General features: G+C 43.5%; 1 protein-coding gene across 10 annotated transcripts in view; it reads right to left on the reverse strand.

Annotated features, from left to right (window-relative positions):
• Positions 1-24316, reverse strand: part of LOC138753461 (endogenous retrovirus group 3 member 1 Env polyprotein-like) — a 182506-nt gene that overhangs the window by 149915 nt on the left and 8275 nt on the right. Inside the window, exon 3 of one of the 10 annotated variants that reach the window (XM_069916479.1) lies at positions 567-627. The exons of 7 other annotated variants lie outside the window; for them this stretch is intronic. The gene's annotated coding sequence lies outside the window, so the exon portion shown is untranslated. Of the gene's footprint in view, positions 1-566; positions 628-1469; positions 1543-21956; positions 22172-24316 lie in introns of those variants that run through there. 2 more of the 10 variants (XM_069916477.1, XM_069916485.1) reach the window with 2 other exon arrangements.

Consider the following 24316-nt stretch of genomic DNA (forward strand, 5'->3'; position numbering starts at 1 on the left):
GCCCAAGCACGTGCCTTCAGTTCTCCCGATTGGCAGAGAGGGGTTGACAACAGTGGGTGTCCTCTCCATGAGCCCACCGGCTTCAGCGCAGGGCTCTTGCACTTCTGACAGATGTCAATTCTTCTAGTGCGTGGCTCTCACGCTCCTGACAGCTGTCAATTCACCCAGCGCATGGCTTCAGCGCTTCCCACAGCGCACGCTCCTCTCTCTCCCGCTGCATTTCAGTCCTGTCCCTGGTCCAAAAATAAAGCTGTCCAGAGACGATGTGCCCACCCTACAGATTCTCTGTCGTAAAATGTGCTTTTTATGTTACACTCCCCAACAGAAATAAAAATAACACCCAAATACCAGCCTTAATGGCAACTCTATACAAACAACAGATTATGATGCAGCGAATTTGGAAACAAACCCAAGCCATTACAGTCCAAACTCAAATGGCCCCCCACCAAAAAATCACTAAAAATTCCCCAAAACAAAACCCCCAAGATTGTCATGTGAAGTCAATCAGTCAAGAAGGATCAGCTTAAGGATCTGGTCTCCAGGCTGGGGATTATTAGTTTCCTTACCCAGTGGTCTTTTAGTTTGAGGCTGTATCGAGATGACCGTGATCCCCACAGACTTTCAACCCTGTCAGGGGAACACAAGACTGGCTTGAGTTTTAAATGTGGCAACAACCACCTTTACTTCCTTCACCCAGGAATTTTCACAGTGATCTCCTAGTAACCACAAAAGGTTCACTCCTCTAAAGGGCTCCTTAGTGTTACTGGATGACCTTCTGTCACACGAGCCTTTCATAACCCTCTTTAAGGTTAACAAGTGATCTTCTCTCACACAAGACTTCTCCTTTGGATACCCTGGCTTCAGTGGTCTCATGACTCCTGCCACAAAGTCCTCCTCTTGAAAGGGGGCAGGAGAGGTACTGGTCACTCCCACACACACTCTAGGTCAGTGGTTCTCAACCTTTTTCTTTCCACTCACATACAACTTTATGCCATACGTGCTCTGTAATTAGTAAGGGATTGCTTAAGGTGGGATGTGGGTAGAAAGAAAAAGGTTGAAAACCACTGTTTTAATCATACCTAATTGATTTGTTATATGCACAGTTTCATAACTCCAAAGGAAATGGGCCAATGACAATTTTTCTCAATCAAAATATTTCAGTTATAATTGGGTCTGGAACAGTGATTCTCAACCTTCTCTTCCCACTCATATACCACCTTAAGCAATCCCTTACTAATCACAGAACACCGATGGCATAGGTATTACTTAGTGGTATGTGAGTGGAATGAAAAAGATGGAGAACCACTGCTCTGGGTATCAGAGTTCCCCAAACTGCTGTCAGGACAACAGTGGACAAAGTAGCTCAGGTCTTCCTTTTTGCACTGAAACTACTGGGTGAGCACACTGATATACAGCTCTAGAAGGCATTGCTAGCACCTGTGAACAAAGCAATTCAGCGTGTAGCTTACTGAAACTGCCGGGTGAGCATGCATAGTCAGACTGACTGTCTGCAGTCCAATCCATGGACGACCCTCTTCAAAACCAGAGTGCTGGGCTTTTTAAACTGCGTGCACGCCTCCAGCTCTCCCCATTTGTGGAGAGAGGTTAACAGCCACAAGCTCACTCTCCTGGAGTTCACAGAATTCCAGCTGTCAAAGTTCCATAGTGGTAGCCCAGCACTACTACAGATCCTAACAGCTGTCAAATCCCCTGAAGTAGGTTCCGCCCTGTCCTCTTTGACACTACCCTGTCAAAAATAAAATTGTCCACGGTCCATAACAATATCTTCCTAATTTATGTAATTTAAATCAATATCCAGAATGTTTTCTTGTTGAATTTTTTCAGAATGGTGCTGTTTCTCTTCAAATTGAAACCTAAACAGTTCAGATTCAGGGCTTTTTTATTTTTACAACGCTGCTTTGCAATTATATTGTACATTAGTTTTTGAATTCTTTAAACACATTCTTGTTTATTTTTCTTACTTTTAATATAGAGAAGAATAGAATAGGAGGAACATTCAAAGGAAGACGCTTGTTTAATATCCACTCAGCCAAAAAGCAAGATTCAGTGGCATTCAGCACAAAAAGACAAAATTAATGATAGGAACCATTATAAATCAAACTCGAAACAGACTTGCTACTGACTGAAAGGATATCAGTAAGAAAACCATCAAACACTTTGACTTTTTATTTTTTCTCCTTCCAAGCCAGCACAGTTAATACAATGCTAACGTACCAGTTAATGATTAATTCTTACCTCTTTCCCATTGAAGTTGCCTAATCTCATTTCCTTTCAGAAAACATTTTGAAAGATAAGTGGCTCCTCATCCAACAAGCTCCTGCTGTTCCATTTGTACCGTCACTTCTGATCTATGCACCATCTCATCTAGAGCAAACTTAGAAGGTCACAATGCCAGGGCCATCCATTGCTAATGGCCACAGCGGCTGGCCAGCTTGAAAGTCTCCTGTATGTTTGGGACTGCCAGTCCAGATGATGTTTCCTTGTGGACACAGGAGCAGAGGTCAGAGTCCTGCCCCATCAGGAGGGGGACACCGGGAATAGACAAGTGGGCCCCATGTTGAGGGCTGCCAACACCAGCACCATCTGGACATACGGAACCCTCAAGGTCCAACTGCAGTTGGATGGCATCATCTTTTTGTGGGTATTCAGGCTGGCAGCAGTGGAGCAGCACTCATTGGTGCAGACCCTATGTGTCCATAAGCCTCCTTGTGGACCTAAAAGGCCGGCGACTGGTCCACACCAAGACCTTCTAGACTGTCCCCTTCCAAGACGCCAAGCTTCCGGCCTTCCACCTGGACTCCGTACAATGATCAATGGGTATGAACACCAAGGTCCTGGTTGAGTTCCCAGAGGTGCTCACCCCCCAGTTCTCCACGGTGATGCCACGGCACAGAGTGCAGCATCACATCCTCACCCAGGGCCCGCCAATCAATGCTCAAGCTAGACGTCTGCCACTGGAGAAGCTCCAACTGGCTAAGGAGGAGTTTAAAAAAATTGGAAGAGCTGGGCATCACAAGGCGGTCAGACAGCCTGTGAGATTCTCCCCTACACATGGTGTGCAAGGTCACTGGGGGTTGGAGACCATGTGGTGACTAATGCCACCTCAATGAGGCCACCACACCAAATCAATACCCCATGCTGCACATCCAAGATCTTGCAGCCAATCAGCATGGGGCAAAGATCTTCTCGAAAGTGGACCTTGTTCAGGGATATCATCAGATCCCAGTGCACCCCAATGATATCCATCATGACAGCCATCATAACCCCGTTCGAGTTTCTGCATTGTTGATGGACGCTGTAGGCTGAGACCCGGACGACACTTTCGTCTACTTAGTCGACGTCATCGTGGCAAGTAAGGACCGACAGGAACACCTGATACACCTCCGCAAGCTCTACACCCGGTTGAGCGAATTTGGACTGACCATCAACCCGGCCAAATGCCAGTTTGGGCTAGAGACTATTAACTTCCTGAGCCATAGGATAACTAAGGAGGGCATCACACCACTACCCAGCAAAGTGGAGGCCATCCGAAAGTTTCCCAGGCTTACGACAATCAGGGGATTGCAGGAGTTCATGGAGATGGTCAAGTTCTACCACAGGTTCATCCCCTAAGCAGCCCGGATCGTGCGGCCAATGTTTGCCCAGATGGCGGACAAAGCAAAGGACATTACATGGGATGAGGAGTCAGCGGAACCCTAGCAGGCACCGCTCTCCTAGCACACCCCAGGGCAAATCCTCCAATAGCCCTGATAATGGATGCTTCCGGAATGGTGATCAACAGAGTCTTGGGGCAACAGATCAAAAGGACTTTGGCGACTGCTGACTTTCTTCAGCAAACATCCATGAGCCCCAGAACTAAAGTACAGTGCTTCAGGTACTTCCTCGAGGGCAGGACTTTCATGGCCTTCACAGATCACAAACCCCTGACTTTTCCTCTGGCCAAGATTTCAGATCCTTGGTTAGCCCGCCAACTCTGTCACCTCTCATACATTTCCAAGTACCCCACGGATCGGAGGCATGTCTCAGGAAAAGACAACGTGGTGGCCAATGCACTGTCCTGGCAGAGTATCCACGCACTGTTGGAAGGAGTGGACTTTGTGGCATTGGTGGAGGCACAGCAGGAGGACAAGATGTCCAAGAAAAGAACAGTCATATCGGGACTACAACTTCAGGACATCCCAGTGGGTACAGGTAACCTCACCCTCCTGTGCAACGTGGCCACAGGTCAGGTCAGACCCATCGTTCTGGCAGCTTGGAGACGACCAGTTTTCGACTCCATCCACAGGTTGGCATACCCACCCATCAGGACCACAGTGTGGCTGGTGGCCAGCAAGTAAATGTGGCATGGTTTACGGAAGCAGGTCAGCAGGTGGGCGAAGGTGTGCATGCAGTGCCAAATGGCCAAGGCACAGCGGCATACTAAGACCCCACCTCAGCAGTTCAAGCCTGCTGAGCGAAGGTTTGACCTCATCCACATGGACATAGTGGGTCCTTGCCAGTATCTCCAGGTTTCACATCATGTCCGAAAGGGGAGCCCAATTTACCTCCAGCCTATGGGGCACCCAGCTGCACCATACAATGGCTTACCACCCGCAGTCAAATGGGCTGGTAGAATGCTTCCACAGGCACCTCAAGGCTGTCTTCATAGCCAGACTCCATGGATCCAACTGGGCAGTCAAGCTACCATGGGTACTACTGGGGATACACACCACAACCAAGGAGGACCTCAACACCACATCAGCTGAACTCATTTATGGAGTTCCACTGGTCATCCTAGGAGAATTCGCACCATCCCCCAGTGGACAAGATGACTATGGACCAACCCTTCTCCACAGACTGAGGGAAAGAGTTGACAACCTGGCCCACCATCCTGGCACCACAAGAATCAACGTACCCAAGGACCTGCGGAACTGTACGTCTTTATTCGCAGGTTTGTGCATCACTCTCCACTACAAAGACCATACTAAAGTCCTTTCCAGATCATACACAATGGGGTCACATTCGAGCTGGAGGTCAGAGGCAAGACCAAAGTCTTCACCACCGACAGGTTGAAGCTGGCTGACCTGGACCCGGTGAACCCGGTGGAAACACCAGTGCCACGCAAAAGAGGCAGGCCTCCAAAACCTACAAAGACTCTGCCTTCAGGCACCACAGACAATTCCCCCAGTTCTTTTGGGGGGGGGCCCAACAGACTGGGGTAGCACGCAGGAAAGAAAATATTGTTATGCAAGGGTGCACCTCCGTGTGGAAAAACCTGCCTTTGTTATGCAGAATGTGACATCAGTCATTTCTCTCTCCAACGTTCGGCCAACTCGTCTTGGATCCTTTGAGCTTTAACCTTCTGGACCAGTTTCCCATTGAGGATCATGACCTTAATGAAGTCTTTGTAGCCATATGGGCTGCATTTATTTGGTGATTTAATTCCTGCCACAACAGAATGCATATACATGCAGTCATATAATAGAAGGTTACAGTCCTACCATCCCAACAAAATTTGCTAAATGAACAAAATGGTTCAAAGTTGTAACTCAAATCCTTATAAAACTTTCTGCCAAGTTTTCTGAGCAGTTACCTGACAAAACTTCTTTGAAGAAAGCCTTTCATTCATGGTATTGTTTTTCGATGAGGCAAATGACTTGAAATGTTGACTTTATTTTAATTTCTCCTGAGATTTCGTATCAACAACATATCTGGCGTGGTTCAACTAGAACCAAACCCCAACGTTTTTTTTTAAAAAAGAACTTACAGTCAATCTGATCTGAATGCAAGATATATAATTACTTTTAAAACAGTTATGGAGAAAGATGGGACTAGACCAAGGTAAAGTCCTATATATGGGGAAGGTTAATTTAAATGGCATTGGACAGTGACTGGCAAAGATTGTTTTGGGAGAGGCTGTTAGCAGGTAAAAGATATCTGCCAAGTAGGAGACTTTTAAAATGAGACAGGAAAAGCTCAAGGCAAATATGTTCTTGCTAAATGTGAAGGGCAAGGTTAGTGGGATTAAGGAATCCTGATTTATTAGGGATATCGACACTTTGATCAAAAAAAAGAAGGCATACTATATGTCAGGTACAGGCAGCTGGGGTCAAGTGAATCCCTTGAGCAATATAAAGGATATAGGAGTACATTTAAGAAAGAAATCAGGATGATAAAAAGAGACGAGATATCCTTGGCAGATAAGCTAAAGGAAAATCCTAAGAGATTCAATAAGTATATTAAGAGCAAAAGGGTAACCACAGAGAGATTAGAATTCCTTAAGGATCAGTATGGTGATCTACATGTGGAGCCTGGGAGATGGACAAGGTCCTAATTGAATACTTCTTGTTTGTAGCATGAAAGAGGTCATGGAAGCTTGGGAATTCAGGGAAGAGAATAGTGATGTCCTGAAACATATTGACATTACAAAAACAGGTGGTTTGGGTTGTCTTGAGGCACATAAAGTTCGATAAATCCCTGGAGCCTGATCAAATATGGGAATTAAGGGAAGAAATAGAGAAGAAAAGTATGAGTGTGTTTCCTGGTCCTAATTTATGAAAACTAATTCCAACCTCATGACAGTCTTTCTCAAAAAACCCTTTGATAGTTCCATAGACGTCTGTCTCTATAGTGTGCCCTACCCTGGTTAATGGTCTAATTCTACCATTGCAATGACTGCTGATTATAGTACATCAATCTTGGTCATTTTTGTCAGATTATTTAATTCCCATAATGAGACAGACAAGCAGCATTTAATATAGTGGCAATAAAGGGAACTGTTTTTCATGGGTACAAGAAACAAGGAAGCACAATATTTATGATAACTTGGCATTTTGGAGATGCTGTGGATTCTCAACACTCCCAAACCTTCCCCTCCTCCCCACCCCCACACCAATCTAATCAAAAAAATGACTAAAGGCTGAGGCAACTGATTTTCAGCAAAAAAATAACACGTTTCTGGAGGAACTCAGTAGGTCAGGTAGCATCTGTGAAAGGAAATGGAGAGTCAACATTGTGGGTCAAGATCTTTCATAAAGATCCATTCAACATCTGAGAGTTCTTTGACAATTCTTATGCCATTTATTGGATGCCATTAACTTTTACCTCTCATGATGATGAAGGTGGTGTATTTCTGCCAATTTGAACTCAGCGTAGTTCTTCAATCTCTACATTAATAGTTAACCGAAAGGAATACAAAGTAGTTCCATAATTGTTGCAGTTCATTCTCAGTTAGGCAATATTGGGAATATTTGAAAAATAGAGTTGACAAAAAAACAGATCTTTTGCTGATTTTCATTTTTATTCATTTTAATCTACATCTGTTTATAAGATCTCCAAGCCAACTTTTGATTTTGCTACTTGCAAAACACATTTTTCAAATATTTGGTCTGGAAAGTCCTGATGATGTCTGTGAAAACAATCTGCACCGCCAGCTTATTGTCAACACAGTGTGTTCCAGAAGTGGGATCTAGCCTATTCAAAGTTTTGTTTGTACTTTTGTATTGAATGACCAATATTGCAGTAAAATATTTTGAATTCTCAGTATGCCCAAATAATAGAATTTTTCCATTGGACAAATTGAATAAGATTATTCAATTATTTAATGAAGCAATGGATGGACAGTCTCACGCTATTTAGCGGTAGCTTATTTCCCAACTGGAGGGCAAAGACCATGTCAGTGGTTCCTCTGTTTGCGCGAAAGCCGCACTGTGATTCTGGGAGAATATTCTCAGCGACACTAGGTATTATTCTATTTAGTAGAATCCTAGCGAAGATTTTGCCTGCAATGGAGAGCAACGTGAAAACAAGAAAAGTGCAGAGAACAAAACAAAGGACTCTACATCACCTTTGTTGACCTCACCAAAGCCTTCGACACCGTGAGCAGGAAAGGGCTTTGGCAAATACTAGAGCGCATCGGATGTCCCCCAAAGTTCCTCAACATGATTATCCAACTGCACGAAAACCAACAAGGTCGGGTCAGATACAGCAATGAGCTCTCTGAACCCTTCTCCATTAACAATGGCGTGAAGCAAGGCTGTGTTCTCGCACCAACCCTCTTTTCAATCTTCTTCAGCATGATGCTGAACCAAGCCATGAAAGACCCCAACAATGAAGACGCTGTTTACATCCGGTACCGCACGGATGGCAGTCTCTTCAATCTGAGGCGCCTGCAAGCTCACACCAAGACACAAGAGAAACTTGTCCGTGAACTACTCTTTGCAGATGATGCCGCTTTAGTTGCCCATTCAGAGCCAGCTCTTCAGCGCTTGACGTCCTGCTTTGCGGAAACTGCCAAAATGTTTGGCCTGGAAGTCAGCCTGAAGAAAACTGAGGTCCTCCATCAGCCAGCTCCCCACCATGACTACCAGCCCCCCCACATCTCCATCGGGCACACAAAACTCAAAACGGTCAACCAGTTTACCTATCTCGGCTGCACCATTTCATCAGATGCAAGGATCGACAATGAGATAGACAACAGACTCGCCAAGGCAAATAGCGCCTTTGGAAGACTACACAAAAGAGTCTGGAAAAACAACCAACTGAAAAACCTCACAAAGATAAGCGTATACAGAGCCGTTGTCATACCAACACTCCTGTTCGGCTCCGAATCATGGGTGCTCTACCGGCACCACCTACGGCTCCTAGAACGCTTCCACCAGCGTTGTCTCCGCTCCATCCTCAACATCCATTGGAGCGCTCACACCCCTAATGTCGAGGTACTCGAGATGGCAGAGGTCGACAGCATCGAGTCCACGCTGCTGAAGATCCAGCTGCGCTGGATGGGTCACGTCTCCAGAATGGAGGACCATCGCCTTCCCAAGATCGTATTATATGGCGAGCTCTCCACTGGCCACCGTGACAGAGGTGCACCAAAGAAAAGGTACAAGGACTGCCTAAAGAAATCTCTTGGTGCCTGCCACATTGACCACCGCCAGTGGGCTGATAACGCCTCAAACCGTGCATCTTGGCGCCTCACAGTTTGGCGGGCAGCAGCCTCCTTTGAAGAAGACCGCAGAGCCCACCTCACTGACAAAAGGCAAAGGAGGAAAAACCCAACACCCAACCCCAACCAACCAATTTTCCCTTGCAACCGCTGCAATCGTGTCTGCCTGTCCCGCATCGGACTGGTCAGCCACAAACGAGCCTGCAGCTGACGTGGACTTTTTACCCCCTCCATAAATCTTCGTCCGCGAAGCCAAGCCAAAAGAGAGAAAAAAAAAGAAAAGAAAGAGATTTCCCAACTGGCCAAATACTGAACATAGTCATGGAACTATTGAACTATACTCTGATAATTATGATGAGAATCATTAGTTTGTAGTTAGTTTGTGCATTTTATTGATTTGTGGCAGCAGACTGTTTTATTGCTAGGAAAGGAAATACAAAAAAAAACTTCTACAAAATCCATTCGATATCACAAGGACATGTAAGTCTAATTTCTAAATCAGAATTTATTTTCTCCCAATATTTTTATTTCCTTTTAATTAGGTATGGCATATTTACTTGTCCATCAATTTTTGTTGGTAGCGCATTTGAAGGGGCATGCAGGCAGGCATGCCCCAGTTAAATGCTCCCTCTTCTGCTTCATAGCTTCCTTGGTTCAGGAACTCAGTCATCTTATAAGCACACATTCACATTTATCTATCTTGAAGAGGGGACAGTTTTCTGATGACACCAAATTGAGTGGAAAAGAAAATTGTGTGGAGGATACAGAGTCTGCAGAGAAATTAAGCGAGTGGGCAGATGGAGTACAATGTTGGCAAATGTGAGATAATCCACTTTGGAAGGAAGAATGGAAGATTAGAATATTACTTAAATAGCAAGTGATTGCAGCATAATAACGTGCAGAAGGACTTGGTAGTGCTTACTTTGCAGGTGCAGCAGGCTATCAGCAAGGTAAATGGAATGCTGGCCTTCAATGCTAGAAGGATTGAATTTAGGGGTAGAGAGGTTATGCTGCAACTGAAATACTGTGTGCAATTCTAATCTTCTGAGGAAGGATATACTGACTTTGGAGACAGTGCAGAGGAAGTTCATCAGGTTCATTCCAGGGATGAAGGGGTTGGCCTTTGAAGAGAGATTGAAAGGCACAGATAAGATTGACATAGGTAAGTTGTTTCCATTGTTCAGGGAGACACGAACTATGGGACATAACCTTAAGATTCAGGGTTATAAATTCAGGACAGAAATAAGGAGGATGGTGAATTTGTGGAATTCGTTGCCCATTGACGTAGTGGAGGCACCCTTAATAAATATATTCAAGTCAAGGTTGGGTATATATCTCCATAGTAAGGGAAATAAGGAATATGGGGAAAAGGCAGGTAGGTGTAGATCAGATCAGCCATGTTCACAGTGAATGGCAGAGCAGCCTCATAAAGAAGTTTATTAATCAAGGTTAAAGTGACTTAATTTATAAGGAGAGCTTTAGCCAGTGAAAGGCAACAGCTATATCATAGTTCTCAACCCATTTATCTTCTTCTCTCCCTTCCTGCATTCATCCATCACCTGTACTCCTTCCCTTCTCCACTTTTTTTAATTCAGGTGTCTGTCTGATTTTCCTGAAGAAGGGCTCAGGCCGGAAATATCAAATCCCTACTGCTTTCCGTGGACCTGCTGAGTTTCTCCAGTGCTTTTGTTTTCAGCAATTAGGAAGGTGAATGCAATCAATACATGACCAGCAAGTTAACAGATTTTTGGGGAGAGAACAGAAAACCTAAATGTAGAAATGCCCCTTTCTGTATTGTTTTATCAACAAAGGAGTAGCATTCACTCTAAACATTTAAAAAGACTGCTGAATTGCTCCAAAAATCACAACTAAAGAAAATAAAAGGGCAAAAGGGAAAGAACATAAATGGGAAAGAAAGGAAAATAAGAAATATGATTACTCCAAATAATATTTAACATTAAATTAATCAAATCTAAATAATGGAATTTAAATAAAATTTTACATATTTTAGAAATGAGGATCTGAGCTTCTATTAATCACTTTGTATGAATAAAGTTTTAAAAATCAAAATCTGAATTGATTTTGATACTTCTTTGAGACACACACATCTTAACTCAGAAAAGTGGCTTGGATTTTCCTGTCAGAGTTGAATGGTAGGTGCTGGGGGTCTCAGCTTCTTAGGGAATTGTTCTCCCTATGTTCTCCATAGGGAATTGTTTTTTAAAAATCAACACACCTGTAATGATAGAATGGTAGTGATAATCCTGACTACTAGAGAGAGTCAGACACAAATTGTAGCTTCAAAAGTGATGCCTCCATGAGGACATGAGTGCTTTAGCTAATAAAATATAGTTGTTATAAAAGAACCCAAGTTACTTTATTACCATAAAATAAACATCACATGGTACCAGGAGTGTACATGGTACCAGGAGTGGAAGAAACATGAGGAGTGTGGAGAGTCAATAGTAGGAGAGAACAGAGTGTAAAAACTCCTGGCGCTGTAAATTGGACTGGAAATGTTGACCATGAGTGGAGGTTGTTCAAACAACAATTTATGCTGTACCTGCAAGCCATCTTGACTCTATAGCAAACCTGAAGATTGCACTACTACCGACCATGGCAGGACCTCAAGCACTAGAGTTTTTCCAACACAATTTTTTTTGCCAAGGCCACTGACCAGGGCAAATTTGACAAGATGTTGGATGAGCACTGTTAACCAAAGAAAAATGAAATGTTCAAGAGGTATGTATTTCACACACACACACAGCTGCAGGGAGAGAGCTTTGATTCTTTTTTTTAAATAAACTGACCTAAAATTAAAAGCAAGACATGCAATTTTGAAACACTGCAAGATTCAATGATCTGTGATCAAATTGTGTTTGGGATTATTGATAACAAAGTGGTAGAGAGTGGTTGCTGCAAAAGACAGAGCTTGCCTTAGCTGGAGCTGTGAAGATATGCCACAACAGTGAAATAGCTCTGCAGAATCCAAAAAAGTTTGGTGATAGTGCAAAAGCCAGTGAAATGAAGGCATAGTCATAGCTACAGTGTCTGGACACACACAAACAAAAAAACATATAGGAAACAACAAAAACGGTGAAGAGACATTTAACTGTAAACAATGTGGCACTCAACATGCACCAAAACAATGCCCAGCCTATGGAAAAGTCTGTAGTAAGTGTAAAGGGCAGAATCATTATGCAATAGCAATGTTTTTTCAAAAGAAAACAAAACAGAAGTGAAACTGTGTACACTGTACATAGAAGAAATTGCTCTCAGAGATGCACTCTTCATTGGCATGGTAGTGCAGAAAGATTATTTACCAACAGACACAGAAAATAGTGTTATTGAACACAGAGGGAACAAATATTCCTTTCAAGCTGGACACAGGGGCAAAGGCCAATTTGATCTGTGACTGTGACATCAAAGTAATGAAAATAAAGCCATAGATCCATACAAACTTTGGAAGCTTAAAGATTACAATGGACAGACTATCGACACGAAAGGTACTTGTAAACTTAAGATGGAAGTTAAAAATAAAGAGCACAACATCAGGTTCGCAGTAGTTTCAGATGGACATAAATCACTGCTTGGTGACAAAGCATGTGAAAATTTAAGCCTAGTCAAGAGGGTGTACCACATTAACAGTGACCATGCAGAGAACAGCGTAGAGGAAATACTGGATCAATTTCCAGACATCTTCAAGGGGTTTGGAGCTCTACCATTCACCTATAAGATACAGTTAATGTCCTGAGGCAGGTTCCAGTGCCACTAAAAGATCAAGCAGAAGCTTGACCAAATGACAGCACTAGAAGCCCAGAGAATGGGTGAATTCAATGGTAAGTGTCAAAAATAAAATGGTGACCTTCTTGTGTGCATGGATACAAAACATTTGAATACCAACATAAAGAGAGAACATTATCAGGTTCCAATCAAGAATGAAATTACAAGTGAGATGGCCGGTGCAAAGTTTTTCACTAAATTAGATGCATCCCAGGGCTTCTGGCAAATAAAACTGCATGAACATAGCACAAAATACAGTACATTCAATACACCATTTGGATGATACTCCTGTCTGAGAATGTCTCAGCTCCACAAGACAATGGAGCACATCATAGAGGGAATAAATGGGGTGCATGATCCGATGGGGATCCACACAAGAACAATACAACGAGAGGCTCATCAAAGTGCTACAACACATCCAGAAGTATGGAAGTTAAACAAAGAAAACTATCAGTTTGGTGTAAAGGAAATCATCTTTTTGGGAGATAAACTGTCAGAGGGGAGTGCAGAGTCAGACAAGAGGAAAGTGAAAGCAATTTTAGAGATGCCCAGATGCAATGACAAAAAAAGGCAGTGCTGGGAATGGTCAATTTCATTGGTAAATTCATATCAAACCTATATTTCAAAACAATGTACCTATGGAAGTTGTTACAGGACAAATGTGATTCAAGTGGACAGCTAACCAACCAGGAGGAAGAATGGGGATAACGGAAGACCATTCTAACTAAAGAACCAGTGCTCTTGATGTTATTTGATGAGACCAGAATGACGAAAATATCTAGGGATGCTTCAAAAGATGGAATAGGTGTTGGACTACTTCAGACTGTGGGAGAAGATTGGAGGCCAGTAGCTTACTCATCAAGGACAATGACAACATCTGAATGTCGATATGCACAGATCAAGAAAGAATGTCTAGGTCTGAACAATGGATTCTAGAAATTCCACAGTTATGTGTACAGACTACTCTCATTCATGGCAGAGACAGACCACAAGCCATGAAGGAATTGAAAGAGCCTACTAAAAACAAAAAGACACTGCAAATGAAGAGGATCCAGCCTGCACAGCAACAGAGGTAACACCACCAGTAATAGACAGTAGTGGACCAGTACAGCCAACACAAGCACCTATGTTAAGATCCACACATGTTATCAAAGCACCTGACAGACTGAATCTCTAAACAAAAAAGAACTGTACACTTAAAATGTTTGTGCTTATGTTGAACTTTAAATTGAAATGAATAAGGTTTTAATGTGTCATGTTGTTAGATTAAACATCTCAAGGAAAGGGGATGGAATAATAGTTCTAGTGATAATCCTGACCACTAGAGGGAGTCAGAAACAAATTGTTGCAGCTAGAAGATGATTTAAAATGGATGCCTCCAGGAGGTCGTGAGTGCTTTAGCTAATATAGTTGTTATAAAAAAAAACCACAGGTTTCTTTATTACAATAAAAGAAACATCAAAACACCTAAAGAAATAAATAGTCACAGTGGGATTTACTTTAATCCCTAACCCTTTCTGGTCAATTATATAAAACATAACAGCTCTACAGTTTCAGACCATGCCATTCTTCCTGTTACCCATCACTGTGCTATTATTGGTAATCACAGAAAAGACATCAACCTTGTTTACTAATGAAATGACTGTGAATATGGGTAGGGATGGGAGGGAAGAAGGTAAAGAAGGTGTGGTGAAATTGGTCTTTGCCAGCTGCACACAATTAGAAGCCCTATTTATCAGAAACTCATATACCTTTCCATTGTCCCTCCTAACTCAGATATCGAACAATAGCCATCAAAACTGTGGTTTTCTGTTCCAATTCCCATCGGTTTCTCAACATCCAAAATTGGAATAACAAGTAGCCCAATCAGAGCACTTTACATGTTCAACTGTTTTGGCAAAATACTTCAATATACTGTTTTGTTGTTACTTGTTGGCCTGAATTGGTTGCATTTGTTGAATAATGGTAGGAAAAAAATAGAAATACTGAGCATCTTTAAATGGTGAGTGGTTGAAAAGTATATGTTTGGAGTAACATATGTACTTGTACATGATTCACTCATTCAGGGAATCCAGCTAAGATTCATTAGACTTATTCCAAGCACAGAAAGTTTATAGCATGAAGAGGGATTAATCAGACTGGGCCCAAGAACATAATTCTTATTGAGTTTTATAGGGTTGTTGTGGGATTGATGGTCCCTATGACTGAGGTATGCAAGACGAGGGTGGCAAGTTTAAAGAAACAAGGGACAAAATGAGAAAAAATGTTTCCACCTTAAGTGTGGTTAATCTTTGAAATTCTCTACCGAAGCAGGCTATAGAGGCTGTCAAAGAATTCATTTAAAACACAGATCAATTGCTTTTTAGATAGAGGATCAATGTAGGAAAAGCAGAGCTAAAATAAAAATGACCATAATGAATGGCAGAGGAGATACAAGAGGCTGAATAGCTTACTCCCATTTTTATTTCTTGTAGATGAAGCACTTTTCACGTCAGATATCCTGTTTGACTATCAAAATATTGTTAGGCATTTTCCTCTATTAATATATGACTAGAATCATTTGACTCCCTTGTAATAATTGATAGCCCTTCAAATTCTCTAGGTTCCAAAGTCAAATATTACACCATGTTACCCAAACTATCTCTAAAATGCTACAGATAGTTAGGATTCAATAATGTTTCAGGATAATGCAAAATAACACCTAAAATCTAACTCCTTGTAAAAAAAATGAACATTTACTATTGGAGCAACAGAAATTTAAAAAAAAAATACAGATACTGGAAAAGTCAAATAAAAAAGAAATTGGTAATCATAGAAAACTCTTATCAACCTTGTTTACTGAAGAAATGACTGTGAATATGGGTAGGGATGGAAGAGGTTGAAGAAGGTGCCTATTAGGTCAGAGAGCCCCCCTCTTCCTCCTTTTAACATATTTTTACCAACTATGATGGAAAATCAACTTTAAGTGTCATTTCTTCCCCCACCCCCCTACAGATGTTGCTTGACCTTCACTTTTCATTATTTCAGAGCTAACTAAATATTTACTTTTGCTCAATGATTGTTCAAACTTTGGATTGTCCAAACTTTCTCTATTTTGGCACACAGCTATTAAAAAAACTCAAAAAAGTCCCTCAAAAAAGATCTCATTTGCAGATAGCAGAAGAATGTTCTATTAGACAAATCATATTTATTTCTCACTAGGCTCCACATTCAGCACATTATCCCCCATAATTTCCACCGCTTTCAACATGATCCCACCACTAGACACATCTTGCCATTTCCTCACCTCTCTGCCATCCACAGGGACTGCTTCCTTTGTGACTCCCTCGTCCACTCATCCCTCCCCACCTATCATACACTTGTGGTTGCATAGAGTGCCACACTTGCACCCACACCTCCTCCTTTACCATCATTCAGTCTTTTCAAGTAAAACAACTTGTGTATCTGTGGGAGTTATCTATTGCATCCGGGGCTCCCTTTGTGGCCTTTCTCTACATCGAATAGTTTGGGCACAGACTGGGAGATCACTTCACCTTCGCTCTGTCCACATCAGTACAGGGATCTCCCAGTGGTCAACCACTTCTGCACCCCACTCCGTTGCTCATATATCTGTCCATGGCCTCATGTAGTAAGTATCCCACCAAGCCCACCCATAAATTGGAGGAGCAGCACTTGATTTCCCATCTGGGTATGCTCCAACCAGATGGCATTAACAGCAACTTCTCTGGTTTCTGCTAGCCTACTCTCTGTTCTCCCTCCCTACCCTTCTTTCCTCCAGCTCTCCACCCCCTTATTTCTCCATTCAGACCAATCCCTCCTCCTCCTGCTGCTTTGTGATGTGCCCTCCCTCCCTATCCACCTATTTCTTCCTGCCATTTGGGCCTTTCTCCTTCTCCTGACCCTTCCCACCACAACTTTTTCAGACACCTGCCGACAGGTGAGGAAAGGCTCAAGCCCAAAATGCTGGTTATGTATCTTTACCTTTGCTATATAAAGTACACCATTTGACCAACTGAGTTTCTCCAGCATTGTGTTTTATCTTTAGTCATGGTGTCTGCAGCCAATCATGTTTTACTTTGGCTTCAAATAATAACTCTTTCAAATTCTGTGTGGCTATTTCAGATTCCATATCAACAGTGTTTTATCTTTGTGTTAGTAATATTGGTTTTATTTTGGTCCATGTGACAATACTTTCACCAGAAAGCCATACTTTCACCAGAATATTTTGTCTTCTTGGTCCAAGGTAACCTGAAACATTAAAATATAAATTTAAAATATCCTAATTGTCAGTTATCTAAAGTTTTCCTTTTTTTATTTTGAAGATTGTTGACAAGGATCACATATATTGTCCATCTTTAGTTGCCTTTGAGAACATGTTGATGAGCTTCCTTCTTGAAGGCAACATATTTCCAGATAATGTTATCAAAATACTATACACCTTGTAGTTAAATCAGCAGGTGGTAGCATCCCCATGCTTCTGATGCCTTTGTCATCTCTGGTGGTAAAGGTTGCAGATTTGGAAAGTGACTGGATTAATAACTACAGTATGTTTTGTAAATGGGATAAACCACAACCACTCTACCCCAGTGGTGGAGGAAATTAATATTCAGTGTGCTTGAAAACTAAAGGAAATAAAGTTTTTTCTTTGGCTTGGCTTCACGGACGAAGATTTATGGAGGGGCATGTCCACGTCAGCTGCAGGCTCGTTGGTGACTGACAAGTCCGATGCGGGACAGGCAGGCACGGTTGCAAGGGAAAATTGGTTGATTGGGGTTGGGTGTTGGGTTTTTCCTCCTTTATCTTTTGTCAGTGAGGTGGGCTCTGCGGTCTTCTTCAAAGGAGGTTGCTGCCCGCCGAACTGAGGCGCCAAGATACACGGTTGGAGGCGAGATCAGCCCACTGGCGGTGGTCAATGTGGCAGGCACCAAGAGATTTCTTTAGGCAGTCCTTGTACCTCTTCTTTGGTGCACCACTGTCTCGGTGGCCAGTGGAGAGCTCGCCATATAACACGATCTTGGGAAGGCGGTGGTCCTCCATTCTGGAGACATGACCCACCCAGCGCAGTTGGATCTTCAGCAGCGTGAATTTGATGCTTGCGGACTCTTGCCAGCTCGAGTACTTCGATGTTGGTGATGAAGTCACTCCAATGAATGTTGAGGATGGAGCGGAGAGAGCGCTGATGGAAGCGCTCTAGGAGCCGTAGGTGATGCCAGTAGAGGACCCATGATTCGGAGCCGAACAGGAGCATGGGTATGACAATGGCTCTGTACACAGTGATTTTTGTGTGTTTCTTCAGGTGGTTGTTTTTCCAGACTCTTTTGTGTAGTCTTCCAAAGGCGCTATTTGCCTTGGCAAGTCTGTTGTCTCTCTCGTTGTCGATCCTTGCTTCAGATGAAATGGTGCAGCCGAGCTAGGTAAACTGGTTGACCGTTTTGAGTTCTGTGTGCCCGATGGAGATGAGGGGGTGCTGGTAGTCATGGTGGGGAGCTGGCTGATGGAGGACCTCAGTTTTCTTCAGGCTGACTTCCAGGCCAAACATTTTGGCAGTTTCCGCAAAACAGGACATCATGCGCTGGAGAGCTGGCTCTGAATGGGCAACTAAAGCGGCATCATCTGCAAAGAGTAGTTCACGGACAAGTTGCTCTTGTGTCTCGGTGTGAGCTTGCAGGCGCCTCAGATTGAAGAGACTACCATCCGCGCGGTATCGGATGTAAACAGCGTCTTCATTGTTGAGGTCCTTCATGGCTTGTTTCAGCATCATATTGAAGAAGATGAGTAAAGAGGGTTGGTGCGAGAACGCAGCCTTGCTTCACGCCGTTGTCAATGGAGAAGAGTTCGGAGAGCTCATTGCTGTATCTGACCCGACCTTGTTGGTTTTAGTGCAGTTGGATAACCATGTTGAGGAACTTTGGGCGGCATCGAGGCACTCTTCTATTTGCCAAAGCCCTTTCCTGCTCATGGTGTCAAAGGCTTTGGTGAGGTCAACAAAGGTGATGTAAAGTCCTTTGTTTTGTTCTCTGCACTTTTCTTGGAGCTGTCTGAGGGCAAAGACCATGTCAGTAGTTCCTCTGTTTGCGCGAAAGCCACACCGTGATTCTGGGAGGACATTTTCGACGACACTAGGTAGTAGTCTATTAAGGAGAATCCTAGCGAAGATTTTGCCTGGAATGGAGAGCAGCGTGATTCCCCTGTAGTTTGAGCAGTCAGATTTCTCGCCTTTGTTTTTGTACAGGGTGATGATGATGATGGCATCACGAAGGTCCTGAGGCAGCTTTCCTTGGTCCCAGCAGAGCATGAAAAACTCATGCAGTTTGGCATGCAGAGTTTTTCCGCCAGCCTTCCAGACATCTGGGGGGATTCCATCCATACCTGCTGCTTTGCCACTTTTCAGTTGTTCAATTGCCTTATATGTCTCTTTCCGGGTAAGGTCCTCATCCATGTTGTTGTCATCAAGGCTTTATTCTCATCACTCACTGATAAAATGAGTCGGAGACCATCTGGTTCTTTCTTTACTTCATACAGCAGGGTGCACAGCTTTGATACATCCTCTTTCATTCTGACGAGCACTTTCCTCAAGGGCTGTTGAGAGAGTTGGAGCAGGGCAGATTCTTGGACTGACCGGTTGGCACTGAAAAGAGATTGGAAGTGTTCTGACCATCGATTGAGGATGGAGATCTTGTCGCTGAGGAGGACTTCCTCAGCTGCGCAGAGGGCTTTGGACGGGGTAAGGGGCCGTACACAGCCTTTAGTGTCTCATAAAAACCCCTGAAGTCGCCAATGTCGGCGCTAAGCTGGGTTCGTTTGGCGAGGCTAGTCCACCACTCATTTTGGATCTCCCGGAGTTTGCGCTGAAGATGGCTACATGCGAGACAGAAGGTTCATTTTTTCTCTGGCCAGGAAGGCTTTGCAAGGAGTTTCTGGTGGGCAGATCGCTTCTTTGCCAGCAGCTCCTGGATTTCCTGGTTGTTTTCGTCAAACCAGTCCTTGTTTTTCCTGGAGGAGAAGCCCAGTACCTCATCAGTGGATTGCGGTATGGCCGTTTTCAGCTGATCCCAGAGGGTTTCAGGAGATGTGTCCGTGAGGCAGTTTGCAACCTCGAGCTTTGCTTGGAGGTTTGCCTGGAGGTTTCCTCTCATTTCGTCTGACTGCAAGTTTCCAACACTGAACCTCTTTCTGGCGGCTCCACTGTTCTTGAACTTTGGCTTGAAGTGAAGTGAAGTTGAAGTGAATAAACTAATTCACAGTTAAAGAACATTTGGAATAATCAACAGATAACATCTTACTCAACTCTAAATAACTTCTGTTGAATCAGGCTTTTCTATCTTTCCCCTCATCCCTTCCTTTCCCCCCACATCTTTCTCTCATTTTCTCACCTATATTTTGATCCTTCATTCCACTCCCTTAACTCCTGAACTTTTCTTAATATTTTCTTGTTCTTCATTTGTGCTTTCTGATGTGCTCAATATTTCCAGCCTTTCTTATAAATAATGTACTTCAACAATGACTGATGTTTTAGGCTTCTTTTGACCAACACCTGAAATGATTGGCAAAGCAACTTCACTACTAATACTGTCAAAGTTTTACAGCATAAAAAAACAGGTCCTTCAACCCAACTTGTCTATACCAACAAGTTATCTTCCGTGAAAGTACCATTTGCCTGTATTTGGCCATATCCCTCTAAACCAGTGGTTCCCAAACTTTTTCAGGCTGCCACCCTCTTGGCCTCCCAGGCCACATCCCGAGCACCCACTCTTCATACAATGGCACATGGGGGGGGGGGCTTTAGTGGTGGCACTGAGCGGCGCAGGGGGTTTAGTGACCGTGCTGAGCAGGGTTTGGGGGGGGGGGTTAATAGTGGCGATGAGTTGGGGGGTAGTGGCAGTACTGAGAGGGGGTTAGTGGCGGTGCAGAGAGGGGAGTAGTAGCGGAACTGTGAGGGGGTAGTGGCAATGCTCAGCGGGGGAGTTGGTGGCGGCACTGAGCAGTGTGTAGTGGCAGTGCTGTGCAGAGGGGAGGGGTTAGTGTCGGCAGTGAGGTGGGGGTGGCAGTGGCAGCGCTGAGCGAGGGGTAGTGACACCAGTACAACATGGTGACAACCAAGAACAGCTCTGTTTATTTTGCTCACTACTGTCACCCGGCGCCTGGCCAGAAAATTACTGCCCTGGCTTCTTCATTAAATTTGCAGCAGACTGAAAAATAACAAGACTGAAGGTTCAGAACGCCCCATTTTTCCTCATTGCCCACTTAGATCTTCCACTGCCCATGGTGGGGGAAGGGGGGGGGGGGCGGTGCAGCACCCACTTTTGAAATCATTATTCTAAATCATTTGTATAATGCTAATTTTGGATCCAATTTGCTGCTATCCTTTGGATCAAATGAATTTTGACTTTTTTGTTCAGCTGCCTTGTCAAAGGGTTTCACAAGAAAGTCTCACCCAAATCTCCTTCATTTCCTGCACATTTGTCCTCACCCCATTCTCCCCAACAAAGAAGAATTGGGTTTCTCATTCTTACCTACCTCCTCACCGGCCTCCACATCCAAGATATTATTATCTGCAATTTCTGTCACCTCCACCGGGATCCCATCACTGACACATCTTCCCCTCCCTCCCCCCATTTTTCCTTTGGACCGCTTTCACCGTGACTCGCTTGCCACTTATTTCTCTCCACTGGCACTTATCCCCGCATCAGAGCTACACCTGCACCTCCTTCCCCACTACTATTTTGCACCCCAAAAAAGTCCTCAACAGCAAAACTTCAGCTGTAAATCTGTAGGGGGCCATTTATTGCTCCCGTTGTGGCCTCCTCGACATTGGGAAGACGGGACTCAGATTTGAGGATCACTTCGACAAGCACCTTTGCTCTGCCCACCGCAACAACCAGGATCTCGTGGCAGCTATCCATTTTAATTCCCCTTTCCATTCCAGTCACCCTCTTTTTTCAAAACTCTTCCTTTCTTTCCCTGATCCCTCTGGTCCCATTCTTCCTTCTCTTTCCCATCCCCACCCTTTTAACCTGCCAGTCACTTAAAACTTTTACTCCAGCTCCACACATTACTCCTTTATCTACTGTCCTCCTGACTGAATCTTCGTTAGCTCTCTGATCACCTCCTAGCTTACTCTACCCCGCCTCCGCTTCATTCCCTACCCAGCTGCCAGTTCATGCTCCTCCCCCGCCCTTTAATTCAGGCTATTGTCACCTTTTTTCCAGCCCTGAAGAAGAGTTTTAACCTTTAACTTTGATTGTCTATTGCCTTCCATGGATGCAGTGCGATCTGCTGAGTTCCTCCAGCATTTGTGTTCTTCCAGTTTCCACATCTGCAGTCTTTGTTTGGTTAAATCCAGAACTCTCTTGTCATCAGCGTAACACTATCAGACGAACTGCAGTGCTTGAAAACACTACCTCCCTGCCACCTGCTCAATAGCAATTAGGAAAGGCCCATTTCCTGAAAAATGAATAACGTGAAAGAAGACACAGCTCTACATTTCTGAAGATCTTAATCTCTGGCATAAGTTGCTCTTTTTAAACTACCAGTACATCTTTTCATAACCATCAAATTATACTATCGTAATCCTTAATCTTTCAATGTGATCCAATTATTCTATAATCCAATATTAAAAATAAGGAAATGTTCATAATTTAATAAATAAAATGTCAGGACTGATGTAATTGCAATATTTTAAGAATGAAAGTTATCATATACACCTAGTTCCAAAATAGTTTTAATGGAGGAATCATCTGATGTCTCAGCTATGAGCAGTGATTATTTTTGGACTCTATGACTGTGTAGAATAGTGAACCAGTGGTTCTCAACCTTTTTCTTTCCACTATGTCATAGGTGCTCTGTGATTAGTAGGGAATTGCATGAGGTGGTCTGTGGGTGGAAAGAAAAAGTTTGAAAACCACTGTTTTAATCGTCCCTAATTGACTCGCGATGTGCACAGTTTCACAACTCCAAAGGAAATGGGCCAATGACCATTTCTCTCAAGCAAAATATTTCAGTTACAGTTGGGTCTAGAACAGAGATTCTCAACCTTCCCTTCCTACTCGCATCCCAACTTAAGCAATCTCTTACTAATCACAGAGCACTAATGGCATAGGGATTACTTAAAATGGTATGTGAGTACCTGCATTATAAAGCACGAAGGAATTCAGACATTTTTTAATAATGCACGACACATACCTAAACAAAAATACTCACTTTCTTTTTTATGTGTCAGAAATTAAGTAACCAACTTAGTCTATCCAATACGGAGGAGTATTCGACAGGTTTTCTTCTTAGGCAATCCCTCAGGATCAAGGTTATCAAAAGAAACCATAAACATATCACTTCAACATTCAAAATGAAGTTAAGAACCTGGAATGTCAGGTTTTTCATGGGCAATTCCAATAGTGACAGATTTAAATGCCACTCTGCTCTCATAACTCTGGAGCTCAGATGCTTATTGATGTTAAGAGATCAAGGAAGTGGATACATCTTTTTTTGGAGGATTAAACAGGAAGAGCAACTCTGACTTCACAATCAAGTGTAAGCTAATCTGATATTCAAGGAATCACCCTATAAAATTAGTAAATATCTTACGGTCGTTTGCTTCATTCTAAGACAGAACCAATGCTCTATATTTGCTCGTGTGGTGAATGTCTGCCAAGCTGCCTGTCTCCCCTCTGGCGAGTCTTGCTGTACTAACATTGGTTGTGCATTATCTCTACTGTTAAGGACACTCCCCTTGGAAATAACTGTATATGCATCTATTGTCTTTCATTATTGTACCACGAGTTTCTGCTAATAAAAGCCATGATTATTGTTTGACCACATCGTCTTTGTCTACTTCATCAACTGGCACTTCAATTTTATTAGCAGAAATGGATGCAGCACTCAAGCCAGAGCGGCTGATAATCTACCAGTTTGCCCCGAGGGCCAGAGAAATTTTCAACCAGTGGATTGCTTGTTTCGATTACTACATGGCTCGAAACAATGTGGTTGTTGAGGCGATACAGTGGGGCCACCTGAACTCTCTGCTGGGTGAGGTCCCTTTCGCCATAACGCAAGGAACTACCACTCTGGCTATAGCCCGGGAACATCTGACTGCTTACTATGCAGGGCCACGGAATGTGGCGCTTGCTCGACACCAGTTGCTGACTAGACGCCAGAAACCCAGGGAAAGTGATGCTGCCTATATACTGGCTCTCGATTCACTGGCAAATGAATGTGATGTCAGGGGAGAAGATGTGCAACAACACTGCAATGCCTTGGATGCTTCTGTCAACGGGATTGACTCCAGTTACATCTGACAGAGGCTGATGGAGACGGAGCCCTTAACCTACGACCGGGCAGTCACTCTAGCCAAAACACTGAGAAGTGCCATGTGGTCCAGTGAAATGCTAGAAACCAAAAAGGAAACATCCAGGAGTGCTGGAACCCTGAAGGAAAGAAAAAGGCAAACTCCTGAAAAATGCTACTTCTGTGATAAGAGCTGGCACCCCAGACAGAAGTGCCTGGCTTGATTTGCTACCTGCAGCTATTGTGGAAAACTTGGCCACTTTGCTAAAGCGTGTAAGGCGAAAAGCACTCCCACTGATAAGAAGAATA

The sequence above is a fragment of the Narcine bancroftii genome, chromosome 2 (genome assembly GCF_036971445.1).
Source record: "Narcine bancroftii isolate sNarBan1 chromosome 2, sNarBan1.hap1, whole genome shotgun sequence".
NCBI lineage: Eukaryota > Metazoa > Chordata > Chondrichthyes > Torpediniformes > Narcinidae > Narcine > Narcine bancroftii.